The 26,042-nt window shown below is 37.1% G+C and overlaps 1 protein-coding gene across 4 annotated transcripts in view; it reads left to right on the top strand.

Annotated features, from left to right (window-relative positions):
• Positions 1-26,042, top strand: part of FGF13 (fibroblast growth factor 13) — a 530,503-nt gene that overhangs the window by 327,954 nt on the left and 176,507 nt on the right. The gene's annotated exons all lie outside the window — the stretch shown is intronic.

Below are 26,042 nucleotides of genomic sequence, written 5' to 3'. Positions count from 1 at the left end.
TTGTCTGGCACATGTGAGGCCCTGGGTTTAATCCTCAATATTACAAAAAAGAATTGATAATGTACAAATAAAGTGTACTCTTTTATTGCATCTGTGTACGTTTCAACTTCAAAGATGACATTTGATCATTATAATGCGCTTGCTATTTAAATTCTTATTATATAACAACTCATCTTTCCCTCATATGAAACACTATTGTAGTTTTCCAGTGAATAACACTGAAACTGACAAAATTCATCTGTTCTTTGGTATTTTATGTACACATATGCATAAATGGTTCTTCTATGTTTCCTGAAAGTGACTTTGTTTCTATTTGTTGCCCCTTTGCAACATTGTGAGAATCCTCACTATCACTGTCTTTCTCATCTGGAAAACACTGCCACCTGGTTTGGTTGGAAGTTTGATATGTGAGGAAATTACTACATGTGAACTCCAGTCCATGGTTTGAGAAGCAAAATTTGACATCTCAAATTTCTCCTTTTCTTTCTTTCAAATAGAGTTTTAAGTGTTCATTGGCAGAAAATGAAAAGCCTATATGTGTCTATGTTTAATTCTATTTCAGCAATAGAGTAGAGCCTTTGGATTTATTTTCCCCTACTTTTGGTACATAACCTATCCACTTTGAGTGTGAGTTCTGATGTCAACAATTATTCATCTGCAGGTGGAAATGGTGACCCACTACAGTGAGTAAAATCAACATATTGGTGGTTTAGTAGAGAAGATACTAACTTGATTTCGACTTTACTGAAACAAAAATTTTGACCAGTGGCAATTACTTTACTATATATAATGCATTCCATTATTTTCTGCTTTCTTCACTCTCAAATTATATATGCATGTATACACACATAGAAATACTGTTTTGTACTTGCAAATTAGCCTGAAAAGCAAAATTTGCTTTGGGTAAGAAAAATAAGCCATTTAAGAAGCCACTGAATAAATGCAGTCAAGAAATTGGTTAGAAACTTAAAATTATTTCAATAATATTTTGGATTAAAGAAAAGTTGAAAAACTAAATTTAAGACCCCACCTTTTTATTGCATGCACTTTTGACAGGATCTGTTAATTTTTAAGTACCACCTGGAGTGTATTGTGAATCCTGTTGTGAATGTTTTCTAATATGAAGTATTCTTTAGAGAGCAGGTAGCAGTTAAATTCTCCTCTATAAGGTTTGGGCAGTTTTTCATTTGTCATTTCATCCATATATTGAATGACTGCCATCATATTGAGTGTGGCTGTCATCTTTTTATTTGTATACTTTGATGGGCATTGTCTTCTTTCAGATTTAAGATGTTCCTTGGCTATGATCTCCTTCCATGTCCTCTGGGGTATTGGAGCTAGTATTTCCCTTCTTATTTTTCTGAATTGTTTGTAAATCAAATTAGATTAATTAGAATTTTTCTGGGGTGACATGCTAATACTGCTTAAATTGGACTGTACTCCTTTAAACAAGAGCCTGGAAGTTAATGGTAAACCCAGACCTACAAATGAAAATCCTTGATCTCTGTGCAGATGAACAGGATGCAGAAGACCTTAGACGGGGCAAAAGAAAATGTGCTGTGGAACAGACATTGGGTAAATAAGGAAACAATGCTGAGAAATTAACACACTTACTTCCCGTAGCATACTGAATCTTGTCATTTCCAGGAGGTGAAGTAACTGTGGGTTTGGAAGGGTTCAGTGGCCATTCAGGCAACCTTGAAGATTTTTGCAAGATGGTTTTTAAATGCCATAAGGTATAGTCTTCATTTCTCTTTCAAAGTTGCTGTAACATTTTGTTGTCATTAATAGGAATAAAAGACTTTCTTATTATAAATGGATAGTATCTTAGATCTAAACTATGTGCATACAGTGAAACATTTGTTCCTATGTGAAGCACTTTGAGTAGATACTCCATCTCTTGGTTTCTGAGCCAAAGCATGAGATCTTAATTGACACTGACTGTGGATGCCTACCAATTTCACAGCAAGAGTAGGCAATGGTTAAGCCATCCATTGTTTGGTTTGTGCAATGCTAACCTGCCAGTATTACCTCTTCTAACGAGGTGGTGTCTATTCAGAAACCCTGAAGTGAAAAATGAAACATTTATTTACATCTGGGAGAAAATGAAAGTTTGACTAGCATACGTTTTAGAAATGATTAACAGGTCAAAAAGGTCTATGTGTTTTATGATAAGGCTGGAATTAATTTGCTTTCCCTTACTGAATTGACAAAATCAAAATGTTTTGTATTAGTATAGATAACGTTTTAGCGTTTATTTTGGATGACAGTGGTTTGTAAGGGCCATGTTATTTCCAAAGTTTATGACAAAGTAAGATTCGGTACAGATAACTTCATTAAAATGCTTCATAGTTGTCTTTTTAAGGCATTTTTTGGGGTCATGTCCAGGCCCTCCAGAATCCATGTAAGTACATAGATGGAATGAAATATATCACTGGTTTTTCACTAAGGCCAAATTATACTTTGCCAAACACTAGTTTCTATTTATGAACAGTTTATTTGAAAACAAATTTTAATCTGTTCCAAATACTTGTGATTTTCAGTGATGTGATTATTTCCATAAAAACCACTTATGATATTAGTGAGTACTTATATGAGTACTGGGATTTGGCTGAAGTAGTACATACAAATATCTGAGAGTCTAACTTGGCCTGGTACCAGCAACATCCTTTGTTATAAGAAAGCTGCATGGAGAGGGAAGATCGTTACCAAAATTTTTTTCTCACTATTCCAGGAGCCTTTTGGCAAGAGAAAGTATAATCTTCATAGCTTTGTTTCTTTTTTTTTTCTATGCCATGTGTGCCAAATGAAATCACTGATTAGACTAACTCCTGGAAACCAATCTATTATCAGCACAGCTCCTTATTCTAAAATGGCACTCATTGGGCTTTTTCTGATGTTTGAAGATTGTTAAAAGAATCACACCATGAGACACAAGCTTACAAGTAGATGGTGTTGAAAATCTACAGAGACAAATAAATCATGTATTCCCGATGTTTGCTTTTAGGATTGAAAATTCTGATTACAATAGTAAATTTGAAGGGATTAATGTGATGGAAGAAAATATTACCAAGCTCAGTGATTTGTCACCATCTTTTAATCAGGCATTGGTCTCTTTCCTATAGCCTGTTCTCAAATGACATATACACATACATCTCCCTGGGCTGGGGTCATCCATAACCTTTTTATATGGAGAGGTATCCAACCATAGTGGCTTTTGTTGGAGGAGAAGAGACTATATACTTGAGACTGTGATAAAGTGCCGTAGGCTTTACCAACCAAGAGAAAGCACAATTCTGTGCTAAATGCTAAGGGGATATAGTTTTGACTATCACAATGATGATACTCTGATAATGCCTTAGTTTTTTTAATCCCAGAAAGAGCATATATCACCATGAATATCAGTATTTCCAAAATGATAAGATCAGAAAACCATAGAGAAATATTATAGGGCATGCTGATGAAAATGTTCTTTTCATCTTCATTTTTTCAAACTTTGTTGTCTCCTGTTGTAGTGCCTTTCTCATTTTAATACTAATTTTTCTTTTGAAAAGTAGGTCAGTATCAATTTGAATTAATAGGCAGTGTGACAAATCTAAACTACTGTTATTAAATCCTTTTGTCACTACACTGGAATTAGGTAACAATCTCTGATACTTGACACCTGAGATGCCTTTTAGGAAAAATAAAACTGAGTTCCATATCTGTCACTTTGAGGATGAGACCTGAGGAAATATCCCTATTCTGTTAGGAAAATATGGGCCCATCTGTTTGAGTATCTATGAAAAGATAAAGGCACTTTATTCCAAACTGTTTTATTGCAAAGTAACTATGACTTGATTGCAGTTCACCCTGCCTTTGATTCATGACCTGAAAGATGGCAGAACAACACCAGAAAGGTTTCTTTATTCATTGAAACAAATGACAGCATAATTGCAGAGTCCCCTCCAATAAAAATATTAGTCCAAATAAAATGTAGAAATCTGGAGGCCCTGTTGATTTAGCAACCAGTAAAACCCATCCTCTCTCCACAGAGTGTTCAAAAATGCTTCTCTTCAGTTGCATATCAATTATTTCTTAGAACACAATTTGTTATGTCCTAATAACATTAGGAAACCGGAAATGGCACATGTTCTCAGTTCCCTTCTATTTCCCCTCCTTATGGCAGCAAACATGAAATTAAGTCATATTTGGGGGTAGCTTCTGCACTCTGGAAAACTCATAATCTAATCCAGGAAGTATACTTAGGAGCCCATGATTCAATTTCAGGACAGGATGGGCATTTATTATTCTCTTATTGAATATATGCATCTCAATTCAGTTTCCAGGCTGGCTTTTACAGTACAAACTAATAATCATTTGTTCTTGGAAAATATGATTTACTTCTTAAAGTAGCAGGCCTCCCATCTCTTTTGCACATAGGTGTTCCCATCATGGTGGTGAATTTTTCTTGAGACAAAGTAATCTTTTCTGATAAATTTCTTCTCCAGGTTTCCCTTCATAATATTAGGAGTAAATATTTTTGCTGTGTGAATCCAGTGCTAATGACCTGTTTCAGGAGTTTATGTTTGATTTGATGTCATTCTGGGAAACTGCTCTGAAAGGTCTACTGGATGAAGAATCCTGTGCAGTGGTGATTTTGATATAAATCACAATTGCAGTATGTTACCTGTAAAAAATCTGGGAATTTCCCATCCTTGTGGGTGCTGCCCCTTTCAAAACTATTACTTTATAGATCATGTGGCCAACATGCCCCTGGGCTTTGATGTCTCAGCAACTGCCCTTAGTGGTTTTCTTTTCTTCCTCTTTGCACAGCTGATTGATAAGGCAAAATCTAACCTTCTGACTTAGCATAGTGTGAACAGCTAGACTGTGTTCTTCATCCATAAAAATTGATTCCCTAAGTCAGGGCCAACAAGGCAGTTTTCCTTTACTAAGGAAATGCATAAGAATTTGCTGTTGCAGCTACTTCAACATCCATCCCATCTTTTGTTTACCACTCCCTTTTGTTTACAACTCCTTGCCTGATCAAGTAGAATACATAAATTAACTGTATTCTTTGTCTCAGATTCTTAAATAAGCATCAGATCATTGTTTTCTAGTTATGTTTCATGACACAATGATTGTATAAGATATATTCAAGAAAAGACAGATTCTACAATCAAATATGTTTCCCAAACTATGTACCATCCCTAGAGAGTCATGATGCATATGAGCATATTTAAGGTTTTGAGGAGTCTTGCAGATGAGAAAGCTGTCTTACTTCAGGCAGCTTATTGTTAAACAACATCTTCTAGCTACTGGAACTTTCTCACTCCTTATACCCATTAACATCCCACAAGTATATACATTGGAAGGCTGTGCTGGCTCCACTGAGCAGTGTATTCTCATCAGAGCTGGGTTTTGACAAGTATCACACTTTTGAAAATGCTTTGCTATTCCTTCCCCTTCTCTCTGACTCCCACCTACTACATGCTACTCAAAGTGTAGTCCATGGATCAGTTCTGGGTCTAAAATGGTTTGTTTCCAGTTCATGACTACATAAGGAGCTTATGCCAAAATGTTAATAATACACTGCTTCCTTCATCAATAAAGTATTTCTCTCTTGTTGTGAAAACTAATGTCAACTGAACTAAATTTTAAAAAAATATATTTAGTGACATAGTTCCCAGACCAGCCCTGGGTTTTTGGACCATATCTGAGTAATAAGTGCTTTAGATTAGTGATCCTCAGTCTTGTCTTCACATTGGAATCACCTGAGGACTGTTTAAATAATGTTGATGCCTAAGCCTCAGACCAGACCAAAATCAACAGAAAATCTCCAAAATCTCTCATGGTGGAGGCTCAACATGGGCACTTTAAAAAAATCTTCCAAGGTGATTCAAATGTGTTAACAGAGTTGGAACCAGTGCCTTAGAAAATAACTACCTTGGCTTTGTGCCTGTTGCTTGATGTCAGCTGACATTTCCAAAATCTTATCACGTTGATTGCTTGAGCCTTTTCAAGTGGTGCCCCATGATTAGAGGGCACAGCTGGACAGGCAGCATTTATATAACCTTTAGAACTCGTGGCCATGTAAGGTAGCCATCTTTCCCACTGCAAGCACACCCCTTTCTGAAGTTTTCTTGCCTCTGTGTCATTCTGAGCTTTTCAAAAAATAATCAGGCTTCTCTATAGGAGCTTGGTAATCTGCCACCTTGTGACCAACATCCTTTCTTGCAAGCAATCCTTGTCACACTGGATCTGCTCTCAGAATCTAGTGCAGCTTGCAAATGTAAGTGGAAGAGTTTCTCGGGACCTATGTGTGAGTGCACTTAAAGAAGATAAAGAAGGATAAAAAGGATATTTTGATATGTTAGAAAAGTACTGTGGCTTCATTACTTGATTGCTACTATTCTAGTGACATGGCAGAGCTTGACTCATTATTGAAGCATTGCCCCTTTATCACATAGACATCATCAGCTACTTCTGCATCACATCATTACAGCAGGATGCATGTGAACATTGACTTTGACCTAATTGGGAGGCTTTAATTTCTATCCATTTATTAATCATTCCTAGCATTCTAAATTACTCTGATTCAGGTATTCATTTGTTATCCTCTGTAGTATTTCTCCATGAACTGAATAAGCAGCTTGAATAATGCCCATGGGAACGTGTCAAACGAGATGTTACATCCTGCATTTATCAACACTTACCCTTGTCTTGCCTCACAGCCAATATCCACACTCTATCACGTGAAAGTCACATGTCTACTTCTACCCAGGTGCTAGCAGATGTCTACTTAGGAGACTCAGCTATTTTAAGATATATGTTCTCAAAACAGTTCCAAGACAAACTTCAGGCATGTCAAGTTTGAAAGCAACAAACAACTTTGGCTCCAAGTCCAGGCCTTCCAGTGGGGAAGGGAAGAAATCACCTTCAACTGGGTCATGTCTCCACAGAGGGAAAACACTGAAGTCCCTTGAAGGCAGGAGCATCAAAACCCTGTCAGATAGGAACTTCTGCCACCACTGAACAGATGAATGAAGATACAGAAAGCCTAAGAATGTCTACAATAAATGGGCAGGACATGATTTGAATTTCACTTTTCTGGCTTCTAATGCCCATGCTCTTTACCTTTCATGGTTTCTCTCAGTGCTCAGTTTTCCTCTTCTTCTTCCGTACATGCATACATATGATTTTATTTACAAAAAGTGTCTTAATGTTTAAAGGAATAAAAGACTGTCAACACTCCATCCTCAGCTTTGTAGAAGGAAGGTGTTGTTGCAAACAGTAGGAACTCAGGACTGCTTGCTCATTCTCTGGGCCTAGGTTCAGGTGGGGTGCAGTGATCAAAAGGAGTAAATACAGTGGCCCTTATCCTCAAGGAGCTGATGATTTATCTGGCACACAAAGAAATAGTAGATTAATGAGTGGATAATTAAATCAATTTGAACGTGACAGAACTGTTCCTGGATTAAAGACATAAACATATCACTTGCCTTCTGTCCTTTCTTTAAGTTAGGTGATGTTTCTCTCCACCTATAATAATAGAAATGAGGAAATGTCATCTAAATTATTAAAAAGCCAATTCTATAGCTTAATTTTTTTTCTTAGTTCAATAAAATCACCACCACTGATGGAAGTGTTCAGACTTGCCCTGCAGGCTTCCTGAGCCCCATTGAATTAGATATAGATATCACCTAGAGATGGGGCTAATCACAACAGACTCTCTTTCATAACTTGTGGGAACACTGTTCTCTGGCCTATGGTAATTAGGAACAAAAGAAAATAATAATTGAGTTATCCGGAACTCAGCATGTGGACCAGGTTTACCCAACATTGCCTTAATTCTCAGGGAAATCCTTGGAGGCAGGCAGATGTTTTCTCTTCTCCATTTGATCAATGAGGAAATTGAGACTCAGATAAGTGAAATAACTTGCCCAAGGTCACCTGGCTGGTAAATGATAGAGCAAATACTCAAATGAAACTTGTGTCAATCCAGAGTCTGTGGTCTTTCTGTTAATAGGAGAATGTGTGTCATATGTAGGGTGGCCCTAGAAGGAGCTCCCATCTAGTGATGACAGTATCATTTTGACGAGACACATTGCCTATAACCAGAGATGGCTAGACATTTTGCCTGCTGTCAGAAGAATAATAAAAAGGTAGCTTGCTTTTAGGAGAGAAGAGAAACAGTCAGATGTGATTTTAGAATGTTTCAGGGAAATATTAATCAAATTTGACTTGGGCAAAATGATTTACAATATGTAGCATTCCAAGATGGAATTCGCTCCCTGTACTGGCGTAAGCTTCTCAGCTACAGGTAGTTCTTGATCACCTCAGGCCAGTTGACCTTCCACTTCCAAACTTGTCTCACATAATATTACCTGATGCCCTAAGTTCCTGTGTGACAAAACCTTCATTACATAGAAGTAACTTAAGGCACACGAGGAGAAAGTCCTGCCAAACTCAGTTGGATCACTGTCCAGATATTGTTCTTTGTGACTTTGACACAAAGTGGGATTGAATATAATGGTCAACTTCCCTCCAGAAGTATGAAGAAAGAGGTCCTGGGAATTTTCATGATGTATTCTGTACAGAACATTGTGAACTGTGCTTTGAGTAGATGCTTAACTACCAACTTTTAGCATCTTTTATGTGTCAGCTCTTTTAGGCTTATTATTGATAATCTTCCCAGCCACCCCATGAGGTAGGTGTCAGCAATCTTGAAAGGCATGATGGTGAAGCTGGAGTGTAGAGCTGTGACATAACTCATTCAGAGTCATACAGCTAATCAGTGTCTTAATTGGAAGTTGAAGCTTAGATTATTTAGCTCCCAAGTCTGATCTTTTCCACCATACTGTGCTGCCTCAGCTCCTCCTATACCCTGAACCTTTCAGTCACAAAACACAAGAACTCAACCCCATCTTATCCATGCCAGAGGTACTAAGAAGAAAATCATAGAATTCTTTGAAACTTTCCAGGAGAATTACTTAGTGTACCCAATGGAGGATTTCCTTTGTATATTTCCCTCATCCTGGTTCAAATGGTGGCAGAAGTGATAGGCAAGGGGTTAAATAAAGAAGCATCCCTGAGATGTGTCCCATGCCCTTCTACATTGTTCCCTATAGGAACATCTGGGATCCTGTTTGCTGCAATGCTTGCTAAATAGAGGAATGCTTCAATCTCATAGTTTACCTCATGGAACCACTAGACTTTAAAGCTGGCTTTGCTGATTCTGCCATGAGCTGCATTGTCCCAAAAGGGGGAAGGGTAAGGTAGAGTTCTGGAGCTGTAATATTTTTGGGTAGGGTCCACACAGGTAGAGAAGGCCTGTTTTAAGGTCATCTGGATTTGGTACCCCTAGTGAGAGCTCAAGAGTTTTTATTCTTGCTCTGGATTTTCATGCCAACCTTGGATTACAGGGATTGTGTGCAATAAGAGGAGCAACACCCCTTTTAGGATAGTTTGTCTACAAACACATGGAGATTTTAGGGACCAACATATCCATATTAGGTTTATTCACTCCTTCTGTCTCTCTCTGTATAAGCATAGGTAACTTTCCCTGAATCAGATGCAGATGTATTCTGTGCAGGACGTTGTGAACTGTGCTTTCACTAAGGACCTCAATGGGTCAGGAGCTGTCTTGGTTGACTTCTGTCAGAGTCTTTCCATTGCCCCTATGGTGACAAAGTTGATTCTGCTCCATTGCAAAACACAAAACACAGGGAAAAGGACTAGGGGTGTGGCTAAATGGTAGAGTATCTGCATAACATGTATGAGGCACTGGGTTCAATTCTCAGCACCACATTAACTAACTAACTAAATAAAGTATTTAAAAACAAAACAAAATAAATACAAAAATACAGGGAAGGGGAAAGTACCTTTCTGTGGTTGCTGATCTCCATTCAAAGAGGGTCTGAACAAACACAGAGACACGCACCAGTATTCATAATAGTTAATTATGGAAATAAAACACAAGCAGAGAAGTTGTGGAGCTCACAGGGTTCCTCCACTGTTGTCCTTTTTTAGTATCCATCCAATCCAGCAAAGCCCAGGCTAATCCCATCTGTCAATAGGACACTGTGGATCCAAGCAAACCATTCATTCATACAGTAAGAATATTTGTCTAGCAGGTTGCCTCAGGCTCTGAACAAAATCTGATTTGTTTCATGCAACAAGGACAGAAGTCATTTCAAAAAGTGGGGATTATAGAAACTGCTAGCCAGTTACTTTTTCCACTTCTTCCTTCATCACTGATTTTTTTCTTCTGAACTCTCTTGATTCTTCTCAAAGAAGGTATTTTGCATCTGGGTTAGAAGATTCATGAACTGATTCAGTTAATCTCTAATCAACATGCATGGTTAGCTGTTCACTTAGTGGATAATTTGTTAAATATACCCAGAACATTTGCTTGAAGAAGGAAAAAAAAGCTCCCCAAAGCAAAGTAGAATACTTTGAGAACCTTTTTTCTAGTGGAGTTTTTGCTTTGGAAACAGACACTAGTAATTTAAAAGAGTTCTATTTCCCTTCCCAGTGTGGACTTCATTTAAACATTATAGCCTTTATTTCATCCCTTCTGAATAGAACTTTACTAAACATATTTGTGTCTGGCAACAAGAAGTACTCAAGAAATATTTATCATTACAAATAATTTACTTATATAACAAATTTGGATATTCTGAGTTCAATGGACCATTTGCCCTAATTCCTGGCAGCAAGTGACTGTTTCTAATCACCATTAGCAGAATGGATATATTTGTCAATAGATATTTACTGACTGTCTTGCACAGTGATCCATCATGCTTGAGACTAGGAGCTTCATGTCAAGATAGATAGCAACTCTACTCTCTAGAAGGAATTTAAGACTGGCAGGAAAGATAGACTTCATACTCATCTCTTATTAGCTTGTTTACATTCAAAACCACTTTCTCATAGGCTGTAGTTGGCAAGATGGTGCTGCTGATCTCACTTGGACTCCATCACATGTATTTGATTAGCTGATAAACTAGGATGGTGCTGATGGTTCTAGGATGGGTTTATATATGACAACTCAGACCTCCTCCATTTTTCTTTTATTCAAGTCGAGTAAATCCTTTTTCTGTGTCATTAATTGATTTGTTCATGCAACACTTACTGAGCAACTTTTCTGTGTGTCAGGCACTACATGAACTTGACTTCAAATGGCTCAGAAATGAGTTTTAGGCTGGCAATAGGTATTTAAGATTTATCAGTCTGTGGCCAGTATTAAAACTGAGAGGAAAGATATCTCTTTGACATAATGATTCTAAATCTTTCAGGTAAATTCCCAGAAGTAAGAATATTATATCATATGATAATAAAATTTTTAGTTTTATTATGAATCACCATAAAGTTTCCCATGATGGTTGTACTAATGTACATTTCCACCATGGGTAGACCAATGTTTCCTTTACTCCACATCCTGGACAGCTCTTGATATCTTTTGATTATATCACATTTTGGTTTTAATTTGCATCTCCCTAATGAGTAGTAATGTTGAGAACTTTTTTCATGTATCTTTCTTCATCTGAGTAGTGTATTCAGATGCCCATTTCTCATTAGAATTATTTGTTTTCTTTCTATAGAGTTGTTTGAATTCCTTAGATATTTTGGATATTAATACCTTTTCAGATATGTGGCATGCATATATTTTTGGCCAGTCTATAGGTTGTCTCTTCACACTATTTCCTTTTATGTGCAAAAGATTTCTTACTTTGAGATAATCCCATTTGTCAATTTTTTCTTTTTTGTCAGTACCTTTTGCGGATTTGACCAAAAGCTTTGAAATCAGTATGCTGAAGAGTTGTCTACATGCCCATTTTTACTCAACCACTGTTCACAATATTCACAAGTATTCATCATCAGATGAATGGAAACAGACAATAGTACATATGAGTGCATGTATGCACATGCAGTGGGGTCCTTTTCCGCCTTTAAAAAAAGAAAGACATTCTGACATCTGCAACAACAGGGATGGAATTGCAGAACATTATATGAACTGAAATAAGCTAAACACCAAAGAAAAATACTGCATATTTTTCATTTATATCTTCAATCTAAAGTAATTGAACTCATGGAAGCAGAGAATAGAATGGTGGTTACCAGAGGCCACAGTGGAGAATGGAGAAATAATAATCAAAGGGGCCAAGCACAGTGGTGCACACCTGTAATCCCAGCAACTCAAGAGGTTTGCAAGTTCCAGGCCAGCTGCAACAATTTAGCAAGGGCCTAAATGACTTAGTGAGACCCTTTCTCTAAAAAAAATTCTTTTTAAAGGGCTGAGAATGTGGCTCAGTGTTAAAATGCCTCTGAATTGGATCCCCAGTACCAAAGGACATAAAGCCTCAGACAGGAAGAATATATTTTCTTTTCTTTCCTTTTTCTTGAGGTATCTTATACAGCATAATGAATAGAGCTAATATTTGGGTACAGTACATTTCCATGTTTCTAGGGAAATGGATCTTGAATGTTCTTATTATGGATGATATCAAATGTTTAAAATGATGGAAAAGTTGGTTGACTTGATTTGGTCTCTCACATTGTTTGAAAAATCCATATCATTACTTGTACCCCTTAAGTATGTACAGCTATACTTTGTCTACAGATTAGAACATCAAAGAATACATTTAAAAAAAAAACTGAGAGCAGAGGAGACACCTAGTGAGATAGAGTTGGTAGAGAAACTAGCTCAGAAGTGAAAGAAGGAAAACCAGGAAAGTGAGGTGCTAAAGAAGCTAAGGAAGGACTGGGCTTCAGGAAAGACAGGTAGATAAGAAGAATTAAATGCAATGAGGAAATGCTAATTTAATATAAGTCTTTCCTATATCCCTTTTGACATCTAGGCTTTGTGGTACAATTCATTGTAATATAGAACAGAAGTCTCTCCATCTCTCACATTTTGGTGAATAAGTGACAGAAATAATCAAAATGGGTTGGCTCAGAATCCTTGATAGAGTTACAGGGAAACACATACCATCTAACTGCTAATGAAAATAGGTCTTCATAAAGATGTCATTGATTTTTCTTCTCATAGTGCATCTAAGGTATAAGTTCTTGCCAAGACCAATTTATTCTTTTGTTGTTTGTCCTTTTTAATATAGTTAAGCTCACTTAATAATTTTTTTCAGTAGCATAAAAACACTGGAGTGCTGGGAATTAAATTTTTTTAAATTGACATATTTTTGGAGCTATATTAATATGCTGCAATCAAGGATGATGTTACATGAGTTTCCAATAAAGCAAGTTTTTTTTTTTTCCAACTTTACAAACGTGCACTCTTGCTACCCTGTGGAAATCGATTCTTTATCTAGCAGCAAAGGTTTCTTGCTGAATCAAAAAACTAGTGTTTAAAAGGAACAAATACACAGTTTTGTGGTAAAGAACTGTTGAGTTGACAGGATTATATAGATTCCATATAATGAGCTGAGTTTTAATCTGGAATTTGTGAATTTGGATCCAAAGAAAGCTTCCCATGCAGAACTGGATGAAAGTTTTCTGTATGGGTTGTCCTCTAATCCAAGGTCAAATAATTCTTCCTTAGTGGCCTCAAGTGGAGAAAGAGGCTTGTGTCTTTAGTCTGAGAAAATAAAAAAATTCAATTGATTCACTTTTCATAGTATAAGGGAGAGTATTTGGGGGAATATTTCTTTCTGAAAGAAGTCTGGTACTTGAATCACCCCTCTATTCAGACTACATTAAACTACTCTGCATTTCTCAATTTATTCCAGAGGCTAGAGCCACTATATACTTTTTCCCCTGAACACCTTTTTCTTAAAACAGGCAAATGTCACCATAATAAATACAGCACTTATGTACCTACCCTTAATGACATTCAGTGTTTTTTTTCTTAGCATATCCAGTGATACTTCCTTTCCCAACTTTATCTCATTTGACTCTGTACTGAGACAGCATCTTGAACATTAAATGTAGTTTGGGGTTTCAGTAGTGGTACATGTAAGTAAATCAAGGAGACTATATATTCCTGCAACCTGTGAAGCCCTTTGGTATCCTGTCATTATTTTCTCGCCTGTTAGCCTTGAGAAAGGGCTTTTATGAGGAAGGAGAAAGATCTCAGTGGGTAGAAGGAAGAAGGTCAGATTTAACAAAGAAATTGACCTTTGTGCTTAACCTGCTGGGAGGTGGGACAAGGAATGGACACAGGGAACATTGGAAGCCAACCTATGCCTCTAGAGTACTCCAGAGATTTGTGATTTGTCATCTTTATCCAATGGTACCTAATTTTTTTTTCTATATAAAAGATTTGGACAAATCAACCAACACATTCTAATACTTGATAATGAATAACCTTGGGTTAAAATAATTATACCAACTTAACCTGGGATGCACATGTGAGACATAAATGCCAGTGAGGATATTTGCTAAGGCTTCTTTCTTTCTGTAAAAATTAGTTTATATATCTGTCTGTCCTTCATTTAGTATTTCTAGCTCCCATGCTGGACTATTGGTATATGTCAATCTGGGTGCTGTTGGCTTTTGGGGTTAGATCTTTCTTTTTTGTCAGGTGATGTCCTCTCTCTACATTCTGGGACACATTGAGTACTATCCCTGGCCTCTACCCACTAGATATCACTATCACTTCTTTGTTGTAGCAATCAAAAATATCTTCGGACATTGGAATTATTGCACAAGAAGAAACAATGCCTTGTTAAGAACCCTGGACTATGTAATAAGTATGCCAACAAAATAGATATTTTCTGAAAATTATTTGAGTCAGTAAAAATGCTTCTGTTTAATCACCAGCAATGTTCTCCTTCCTTGGGATAGCTAATATAGTAATAGTTTCAACATCATCCAAATTCTGCCTTTCTCCTGACAGTCCTTCCCCTGTCCCTCCAAAACCTCGAAGCTATTTATAAAACTTCCCAATAGAGCTTAAAGTGAAGATTTAATATAAGAAAATGGAGGAAATCAGGTTAAATTAGCATTCCACAGTGAGTACCAACTTGGTTTCTTCCTTGTGTCTATTATAGGAGATCTGGAGACACAAGACAGAGTCACACTGTTTTTTTGTTTTTGTTTTGTGGGGTTTTGTTGTTGTTGTTGTTGTTAACTGGGGATTGACCACAGGGGTGATTAACCACTGGGCCATGTCCCTAGCCCTTTTTATTTATTTTTTCCTTTTATCAGAAATATTTAATTAATTTTAAAAAGGCACTATACCCTTTTTGCTTTTGATTTTGAGACAGGATATTACCAAGTTGCTGAGGCTGGCTTTGAACTTGAGATCCTCCTGCCTTACCCTCCCCAGCTGCTGGGATTATTGACATGTGCCACCATGCCCAGCCAGAATCCCTCCTTCTAAGAGTTTAAAGTAAAGCTCTCACATGTGAAAAGTAATGTAAGTCAGTTTGTGTCATGCCCAGGCTCATGTTTAACCTTATTCATGAAGGTATTTTTGTTGTAGTCCTTTTAGAAGACTTCTGCTCAATTCATTTTTTCTTCAGCAGAGTTGATAATGAGCAAAGGTGAAGGTATTTTTCAATTTTTCCATGTTTTCATATAGAATTCAAAATACAGAATCTTAGATCATTCAAACTCAACTAATATAGGGTCCCTATAGTAGTGCAAAGAACTGAACTAATTGCTTTGCACAGATTATTTATTCTTAAAACAATCCAAAATAATAAGCCATCACTTGTCTTTGCATCTTCTTGGTTCCTTTGCACTGCCAATAAGCATAAGATTATCAGGAAAAAAAATGAATTTTGTGAAGTTTTGCATATTTTGAGGGACATACAGGAATTAAACCTATCAAAGTTCAGAGAAAATTAATACTCCAAAGGACTATCAAAGACCAGAATTAAATTTACCTCTCAGCTAATTTAGTGTGTTTTGCTTTATTTTTTTCAAAAGTAGTTGTGGTTTATCTGGTTCCTGTTTTTTCGCTTTGATTTTATTTCTTTATTACAGTAAAGTGCCTTCAGTGACTTAAGTCACTTTGAATAAGGTCTGTTCCTTCCATGGGTCTTCATGTCCTTATCTATAAAATGAAAAACAACAAAACTGAACAAAAAAGGATTGAATGGGTACTAATTTATCTTGTTTCATATATATCAAAATGGTACAAAATAAGACTCAATTTGTTACTTTGTTTCCTAACAATTTTATATTCAACCAGTTTGGAAATAAGACTCATAAAATTTTCATGTTTTTGCTATCTTTATTAAGCAGGAGGACTTGTGGCTATGGGCCATATTCTTATCAAAACTTGTGATCTTGATTCTTGACTGGCTTGGAGAAGAGTAAAGCCTGAGCCTAGTGTGGGTATGAGAAAAGGAAAAGTATTATTTTCTGAGAACCTGACTGTCTTCATTTCAGATTAGTTAATATGATCAAATTAGACTCCCAGAATTTACCTTGAGGAGGATTATGAAAGCATGTCTTACCTGATGACCCTTTAACTCTTTCTTTTAGTGCCTCCAACCTTGATGTCAAGAAACTAATGATGTTATGATCCTGATGGGAAGAACCCCCTGCTTTGTGTTCTGTGTCATTTTGTGAAGAAATACTTTGGAGTAAGGAGGATTCCCTCCTCGCTGGCAGAAGATTAGAAGCTGGGACTGAGAGAGAATGCTTACTGGTAGACCAGCACCCCAACCCTTAGACTTCACATGTCTGTCGCTGATTCAGAACCATAGACATGAAATTTCACATCATTCCTCAATTCACCAGCCACCATCTTGGTGTTCTCTTGGCATTTATGCTTTCCTACCTACAGCCCCTTCCTTTTCTTCCAGATACACAGGGACAGTCAGGTATGGAGAGGCACTATTCTGAGAGAAGCTAGGTATGTGCTAGCTTATCTTTTTCCCTTTCTTCTGGAACCATTTTCATTAATCTCCCCTGTGGAGAAATACATGGAGGTAGGGGTACTTGTGCACATTGAATCTTAACCATCCACCTACTTCCATGTTTGCCTATTTATATTTGAAAGTGAATAACAGTTCACATCCTTCCCATGTGTAAACTGTTCCCAGATAAGCAGTAGACACAAACAAAAGATATGCGGTTTCCTAGATTACCCAGATTTCTGTTAGGTGGTAGCTTCTTGTCCTTCCAGAGAATCAGCCCCAGTATCTCTATGAGCAGCACAGCTCATAATACCTGTTATTTTTTTATTATTCTGAATCCTGATTGTTTGGAAGTTGGAGAAGTTTAATGAATAGTTAAGAAAATAAAAGTGATATTTCAGTTGGAAGGGAAACTGAAAACTTCAGTGGAATATCACATAAAAGCAGATTTCTATCTTCCTCAACTCTGTCCCCAGCATCTGGTTTTTGGATTTGGAGGAGCAATCATTATAACCACCATTTCTTTGAAAATCTAACCTGGACCAGATATTTCCTCAAACTTCTCTAATCCATATAGAAATCTACTAACATAGGTATTTTATTCCAAATTCATACATGAGGAAACTGAGGCTCAAGAACTTAGACTAGGGAATCCAGTAGGCATTAAAAAATACAGTGTGACTTGCAACTGTAAGTAATCTAAACTAGATGGCTTTTCCATCTGGATTATCACCTAGGTTGGTGTCTTCAACTGTTATTTAGGATGTGACTAAATTTATATTCTCTATTTACAAAATATTTTATTCTAGAGTAATAGTTATATTAGACACACAAAATGCTGTATTGTTGAAGCTGTTGTGAACTATAAAGATGGTGTCTGCATACATATGCATTCAAACCTGTTGGTCCATAAATAGAAAGCACGATTTATTGAATATCTTCATATCTGGACTTTTTAACATGAAGTTCTTCTCTTTTAGTGTGGGAAACATAGCACATCCCTGTTACTTGGTCAGGTTCAAAACTCTTAAAAGCCTTCTCAAATCCAGCCTTTGTCTCAGCCTTCCCACGTCAACTCCTAACATTCCAATTCTGAGATGCTCTTGCAATCAGACCCTTAATCTCAATTTCCCAGCACTTGGCTAAGGCCTTCCAGCTTAGTTCTTACCACTACCTGCCTGAAATTAAAGAGTTTCTTTTTTTCACCTTATAATGCAGGTCCATTGGTATCTTCCTGGCATATGGAAGATAACTATACAAACTTCTCAATCAAATCCACATGCTGCTTGCTGCTTTAGATAGCAGGCAGGGGACTCACCAAGTAAATAGAACCCTCTGTTACCTCTTAATGCCTCAAAGAATACTTTTTAGAACTGGAAAATGCTGTGTGTTCCACATCCTTGTTAAGGGCACGTTTGTCTTACTAGTAAGTCACTTTCCACTAAATGTGTTCCACAATAAAGTCTGTCTCTTGAGTGCTGTTTTTCCTTAATGGAATTTTTTAAATGCAGAGCGAACAATAGATTCATTATTTTATCAAGGCAATTAGCCTCCTCGTAGAATTTTTCTGTAGGCTACTTTGGGTTAAAAGTATTTTTCTGTATTTTTATTTCTAAGCTGTGTGAATCTATCCATATATATCATTTTCTCTTAGTACCTTCTGGTGAATGCAATTAACTATATCATGATACATTGTATATGATACTGTGAATGACCTTCAGAATATTTTTTTAATTTTTTTTTCATGAAAAGTCTAGTGGAATGGCAAATACAGAACTAGTTGCTGAACAAACCTCCTCTAACACTTACCAGCTGGGTGATTGGGGGCAATAAGGGGGAAATGAGACAATAATAGGATCAAATATAAGATGTTGTCTTGAGGGTTGACTGAGCATAGGCATGAAACATAGCGTTGAATAAAGGAGAATGTATTATTGTTGTTGTTATGAAAGATTATGATCATTCAGCTCTGAAGGAATCCATTCTCATCACGCCATCCTTAAGCCTACCCAGTCATTGCTATGTAAAAATGGACTTTCAGAGTCCTTGCTAATTTTACCTTCTTTCCCAAACTACTCACTAGGACCTATTTTTTTTTTTTTTTTGAGGAGTCAGGGAGCAGTGATTGAACCAGGGGTACTTAACCACTGAGTCACATTCCCAGACCTTTATATATTTTGTTTTGAGACAAGTTCTCACTGAGTTGTTTAGGATCTTGCTAAGTTGCTGATGCTGGCTTTGAACTCATGATCCTCCTGTCTCAGCCTCCTAAATCTCTGGGATTACAAGAGTGCACCACTGCCTCCCACTGGAACCTATCTTAAACTTTGCTTCTAGACTGATTTCTCAGTTTCACACATTCTGTCCCTGGCATTTAATAAATGCTAGTCATTCTATTATTATTTATTTATTTTTTTTTTTTTTTTTTTTTTTTTTTTTTATTGGTTGTTCACAACATTACAAAGCTCTTGACATATTATATTTCATACATTAGATTGACATGGGTTATGAACTCCCAATTTTACCCCAAATGCAGATTGCAGAATCACGTCAGTTACACATCCACAATTTTACATAATGCCATATTAGTGACTGTTGTATTCTGCTACCTTTCCTATCCCCTACTATCCCCCCTCCCCTCCCCTCCCATCTTCTCTCTCTACCCCATCTACTGTAATTCATTTCTCTCTTTGTTTATTTTCCCATTCCCCTCACAACCTCTTATATGTAATTATGTTTAGCAATGAGTGTCTCCCTTCATTTCCATGCAATTTCCCTTTTCTCTCCCTTTCCCTCCCATCTCAAGTCTCTGTTTAATGTTACTCTTTTCTTCCTACTCTTCCTCCCTGCTCTGTTCATACTTGCTCTCATTATATCAAAGAAGACATTTGGTATCTGTTTTTTAGGGTTTGGCTAGCTTCACTAAGCATAATCTGCTCTAATGCCATCCATTTCCCTGAAAATTCTATGATTTTGTCATTTTTTATTGCTGCATAGTACTCCATTGTGTATAGATGCCACATTTTTTTTATCCATTCGTCTATTGAAGGGCATCTGGGTTGGTTCCACAGTCTAGCTATTGTGAATTGTGCTGCTATGAACATCGATGTGGCAGTGTCCCTGTAGCATGCTCTTTTAAGGTCTTCAGGGAATAGTCCGAGAAGGGCAATAGCAGGGTCAAATGGTGGTTCCATTCCCAGCTTTCCCAGGAATCTCCAAACTGCTTTCCAAATTGGCTGCACCAATTTGCAGTCCCACCAGCAATGTACAAGTGTACCCTTTTCTCCACATCCTCGCCAGCACTTGTTGTTGTTTGAATTCATAGTGGCTGCCAATCTTACTGGAGTGAGATGGTATCTTAGGGTGGTTTTGATTTGCATTTCTCTGACTGCTAGAGATGGAGAGCATTTTTTCATGTACTTGTTGATTGATTGTATATCCTCCTCTGAGAAGTGTCTGTTCAGGTCCTTGGCCCATTTGTTGATTGGGTTATTTGTTATCTTATTGTCTAGTTTTTTGAGTTCTTTGTATACTCTGGATATTAGGGCTCTATCTGAAGTGTGAGGAGTAAAAATTCGTTCCCAGGATGTAGGCTCCCTATTTACCTCTCTTATTGTTTCTTTTGCTGAAAAAAAACTTTTAAGTTTAATTAAGTCCCATTTGTTGATTCTAGTTGTTAACTCTTGTGCTATGGGTGTCCTATTAAGGAATTTGGAGCCCGACCCCACAATCTGTAGATCTGAGCCAACTTTATCTTCTATCAGACGCAGAGTTTCTGATTTGATATCAAGCTCCTTGATCCATTTTGAGTTAACTTTTGTGCATGGCGAGAGAAAGGGATTCAGTTTCATTTTGTTGCATATGGATTTCCAGTTTTCCCAACACCATTTGTTGAAGATGCTATCCTTCCTCCATTGCATGCTTATAGCCCCTTTATCAAATATAAGATAGTTGTAACTTTGTGGGTTAGTCTCTGTGTCCTCTATTTTATACCATTGGTCCACCCGCCTGTTTTGGTACCAGTACCATGCTGTTTTTGTCACTATTGCTCTGTAATATAGTTTGAAATCTGGTATCGCTATACCGCCTGATTCACTCTTTCTGCTTAGAATTGCTTTTGCTATTCTGGGTCTTTTATTTTTCCATATGAATTTCATGATTGCTTTATCTATTTCTACAAGAAATGCCGTTGGGATTTTGATTGGCATTGCATTAAATCTATAAAGAACTTTTGGTAATATCGCCATTTTGATGATGTTTGTTCTGCCTATCCATGAACAGGGTATATTTTTCCATCTTCTAAGATCTTCTTCTACTTCTCTCTTTAGGGTTCTGTAGTTTTCATTGTATAAATCTTTCACCTCTTTTGTTAGGTTGATTCCCAAGTATCTTATTTTTTTTGAGGATATTGTGAATGGAGTGTTTTTCCTCATTTCCATTTCAGAAGTTTTGTTGCTGATATACAGAAATGCCTTTGATTTATGCGTGTTGATTTTATATCCTGCCACTTTGCTGAATTCATTTATTAGTTCTAGTAGTTTCTTTGTAGACCCTTTTGGGTCTTCTAGGTATAGAATCATGTCATCTGCAAACAGTGATAATTTAAGTTCTTCTTTTCCAATTTTTATGCCTTTAATTTCTTTCGTCTGTCTAATTGCTCTGGCCAGTGTTTCGAGAACTATATTGAATAGAAGTGGAGATAGAGGGCATCCCTGTCTTGTTCCGGATTTTAGAGGGAATGCCTTCAACTTTTGTCCATTCAGAATGATGCTAGCCTGAGGCTTAGCATAGATAGCTTTTACAATGTCAAGGTAAGTTCCTGTTATCCCTAGTTTTTCTAATGTTTTGAACATAAAGGCATGCTGTACTTTGTCGAATGCTTTCTCTGCATCTATCGAGATGATCATATGGTTCTTATCTTTAAGTCTATTGATGTGGTGAATAACATTTATTGATTTCCGTATGTTGAACCATCCTTGCATCCCAGGGATGAATCCTACTTGATCATGGTGCACTATTTTTTTGATGTGTTTTTGTATTCGATTCGCCAGAATTTTATTGAGGATTTTTGCATCTAGGTTCATTAGAGATATTGGTCTGTAGTTTTCTTTCTTTGAGGTGTCTTTGTCTGGTTTCGGGATCAGGGTGATGTTGGCCTCATAGAATGAATTTGGAAGAGCTCCCTCTTTTTCTATTTCCTGAAATAACTTGAAAAGTATTGGTATTAATTCTTCTTTAAAGGTTTTGTAAAACTCCGCTGTATACCCATCCGGTCCTGGGCTTTTCTTGGTTGGTAGTCTTTTGATGGCTTCTTCAATTTCATCTATTGATATTGGTCTGTTCAGATTGTCTATATCCTCCTGACTCAGTCTGGGCAAATCATATGACTTAAGAAATTTATCGATGTCTTCACTATCCTCTATTTTATTGGAATATAGATTTTCAAAATAATTTCTAATTGTCTTCTGTATTTCTGTAGCATCAGTTGTAATATTGCCTTTTTCATCCCGTATGTTAGTAATTTGAGTTCTCTCTCTTCTTCTCTTCGTTAGCATGGCTAAAGGTCTGTCGATCTTATTTATTTTTTCGAAGAACCAACTTTTAGTTTTGTTAATTTTTTCAATAGTTTCTTTTGTTTCAATTTCATTAATTTCCGCTCTGATTTTAATTATTTCTTGCCTTCTGCTACATTTGCTGTTTTTTTGCTCTTCCTTTTCTAGGGCTTTGAGTTGGAGTGTGAGCTCATTTATTTGTTGGTTTCTTCTTTTTTTGAGGAATGACCACCAGGCGATGAACTTTCCTCTTAAAACTGCTTTCATTGTGTCCCATAGATTCCGATATGTTGTGTCTGTATTTTCGTTCATCTCTAAGAATTTTTTGATTTCCTCCTTTATGTCTTCTGTAACCCATTGATCATTCAGTAACATATTGTTCATTTTCCATGTGATGTAGGATTTTTCCTTCCTTCTTTTATCCTTGATTTCCAGTTTCATTCCATTATGATCAGATAAAATGCATGGTATTATCCCCACCCCTTTATATTTACTGAGGTTTGCCCTATGGCATAATATATGGTCTATTTTTGAGAAGGATCCATGTGCTGCTGAGAAGAAAGTATATCCATTTGATGATGGTTGATATATTCTATATAAGTCAGTTAAGTCTAGGTTATTGATTGTGGTATTGAGTTCTATAGTTTCTTTATTTAACTTTTGTTTGGAGGATCTGTCCAATGGTGAGAGAGGTGTGTTGAAGTCTCCCATAATTATTGTGTTGTGGTCTATTTGATTCTTGAATTTGAGGAGAATTTGTTTTGTGAATGTCGCAGCACCATTGTTTGGTGCGTAAATATTGATAATTGTTATGTCTTGTTGGTGAATGGTTCCTTTTAACAGTATATAATGACCTTCTTTATCCCTTTTGATTAACTTAGTCTTGAAGTCGATTTTATTCGATATGAGGATGGCCACCCCTGCTTGCTTACGAGGACCATGTGCGTGGTATATTTTTTCCCATCCTTTCACCTTCAGCCTGTGTATGTCTTTTCCCATCAGATGTGTCTCCTGGAGGCAGCATATTGTTGGATTTATTTTTTTAATCCATGATACCAGCCTATGTCGCTTTATTGGAGAGTTTAAGCCATTAACATTCAGAGTTACTATTGATATGTGGTTTGAACTTCCATCCATGTTTGATTGTTTATCCTTTTTTTAAAAAAAAAAAAAAATTTAGTTTGTCTCTCCATGATTGTCTTTCCCCTTGCCCTCTGTCTTTACTGCGGCACTTCCCACTGATGGTTTTGGTTATTGTTTTTCATTTCTTCCTCGTGTAGTGTTTTGCTCAAAATGCTTTGCAATGCTGGTTTTCTGGCTGCAAATTCTTTTAACTTTTGTTTATCATGAAAGATTTTTATTTCGTTGTCATACCTGAAGCTTAATTTTGCTGGATACAGAATTCTTGGTTGGCATCCATTGTCTTTCAGTGTTTGAAATACATTGTTCCATGACCTTCTTGCTTTCAGTGTCTGTGATGAAAAATCCGTGGTTAACCGTATTGGTTTACCCCTAAATGTAATCTGTCTCCTTTCTCTTGTAGCTTTTAATATTTTCTCTTTGTTCTGTATATTGGATATCTTCATAACAATGTGTCTTGGCGTTGGTCTACTGTGATTTTGTGTGCTCGGTGTCCTGTATGCATCTTCAATTTGTATATCTGTTTCCTTTTTTATTTCTGGAAAGTTTTCTGTAATTATTTCCTTCAGTAAGTTTCTCATTCCCTTGGTTTGAATCTCTGTACCTTCTTCTATCCCGATGACTCGCAAGTTCGGTTTCTTAATGTTATCCCATAATTCTTGGATGTTTTTCTCGTGATTTTTTACCAGCCTTTCTGAGTTGGCTAGACTCTTTTCAAGATGGTGTATTTTGTCTTCATTATCTGATGTTCTGGTTTCTACTTGCTCCACTCTGTTAGTGATACTCTCAATTGAGTTTTTAATTTGGTTTATCGTTTCCTTCATTTCTAGAATTATTGTTTGATTATTTTTTATAGACTCTATCTCCTGATAAAGATGCTTAACTTCTTCTTTTATCTGTTTGTGAAATGCATTCTCAATGTGTTCTTTCGCTGCTTGAATTTGCTGTCTTGTATCCTCTTTAAGGTTCCATTCCATCTGTCTTAGGTGTTCCTTGAGTTCTTTATATGACCATTTTTCTGATGACTCTAGGTCCTCCTGAATATTTAGGCTATCCTGCGTTGTTTGTACTCCTTTTCTTCCTTGTTTTTTGAAGCTGCTCATGTTGTTTCTTGTTCTGTTTGACTGCTGAGTTACTGTTTACTCCTATAAATTAGTTTGATGCTTGGGAGGAAAGGTATTTGAAGGGAAGGGAAGAAGTCTCTAAAGAGAATGAGAGTAGGCAGGTAGAATTCAAGAAAAAAGGGGGGATAAGAAAAATGAGAAGACTAAAGAAGAAAAAGAATAGGAACTAAAAAAGAAAAAGATTTAAAAAAAATAATAATAATAATTAAAAAAATTTAAGTTAAAATTAGTAGAAAAAAAAAATTTAAAAAATATTTTGTAAAAAAAAAAAAATTAATAAAACAACAAGAAAGAAAAAAATGAAAATGAAAGAAAAACCTAAATCAAAAAAAAAAAAAAAAGGAGAAAAGAAAAAGAAAAAAAAAAAAACCTAATAACTGCAGTCTTAGAGTTTGATTAACTTCTCTTCCAGTAGATGGCGCTGTGCCCACCAGGTCAAGTTTCTCCTGTCAATACGCGGGAACCAATCACTGTGCAGCAGCTCCTCCCAGACTGGGCGAGTCTCCAATCCTGAGTGTCTAGGGCCTCCTCTTGTGTCTAGTCACTTCCCACTTTTTCTCTAGCCAGGCCCCTCTCACCACAATACTGGCTACACGCCAAGTCTGCTGCTCCCGGGAGCCCTGTTTTCATGAACGACTGGGCACACTCTTCCAGTTTGCCATTCCCTCAGACCCTAAGCTTGTAGAGTTTGGGGCTGAGAATCCTCAGCGGCTTTTACTTGCCCTCTGGTATCCACTTCCCGTAGGTGGTGCAAGAGGCCTCAGCAATCAGCCCAGGTGGGAGCGGTATTTCCGCTTGCGAGACCCGCACCACCTCTGATTCCCTCGGGCTGGCTGAAGCACTCACAAAGAGAGCTGGGAGGTGCCCTTAGGGGAGAGCTGGGAGGGGCTCTTAGAGTTTTCCCGATGTGTGGAGAGGCAAGGCTATGGGATCACACACCTGTTTCAACAAAGTTATCTCCGCAGCAGTCTGATGACAGGGTTTCCCTTTGCCGGGAGACTAATTCTACGGGTGGGTCCTTCTCTCCCAAGCCCCGTTTCAAACCTGTGGCCACTACTTATGAAGGCTCGGTAGGCATTTACCTTCGTAGGATGAGAAGGGCTGACCCGTTGTTTCAGCGGGATGAATTAATGCCGAGTCATAGCTGTTTGTCTGCGGGAAGCAGGTGACCGGGAGTTTGAATTCAGCGGGCCAGAGCTCAGTGCGTGTTCTTGGATCACTTGGATTTTAAATTGTCGCTCATCTTATCAGCTGTTTCATATAATTCGGCAGCTCAATCGCGCGGTGAAGCGTCTGCTCTGTGGTGCTCTGTGTCTATTATTATTTAAATGGTCTTTAGTGCAGCATTTCCTAATATGTTACCAGAATGAAACGTTCCCCCCAGGAAGGGTCCCATGAGTAAAAGCTGTTGG

The sequence above is a fragment of the Spermophilus citellus genome, assembly GCF_964194105.1.
Source record: "Spermophilus citellus genome assembly, chromosome: X".
NCBI classification, from domain to species: Eukaryota; Metazoa; Chordata; class Mammalia; order Rodentia; family Sciuridae; genus Spermophilus; species Spermophilus citellus.
This window is presented reverse-complemented; position numbering and strand designations above follow the sequence as displayed.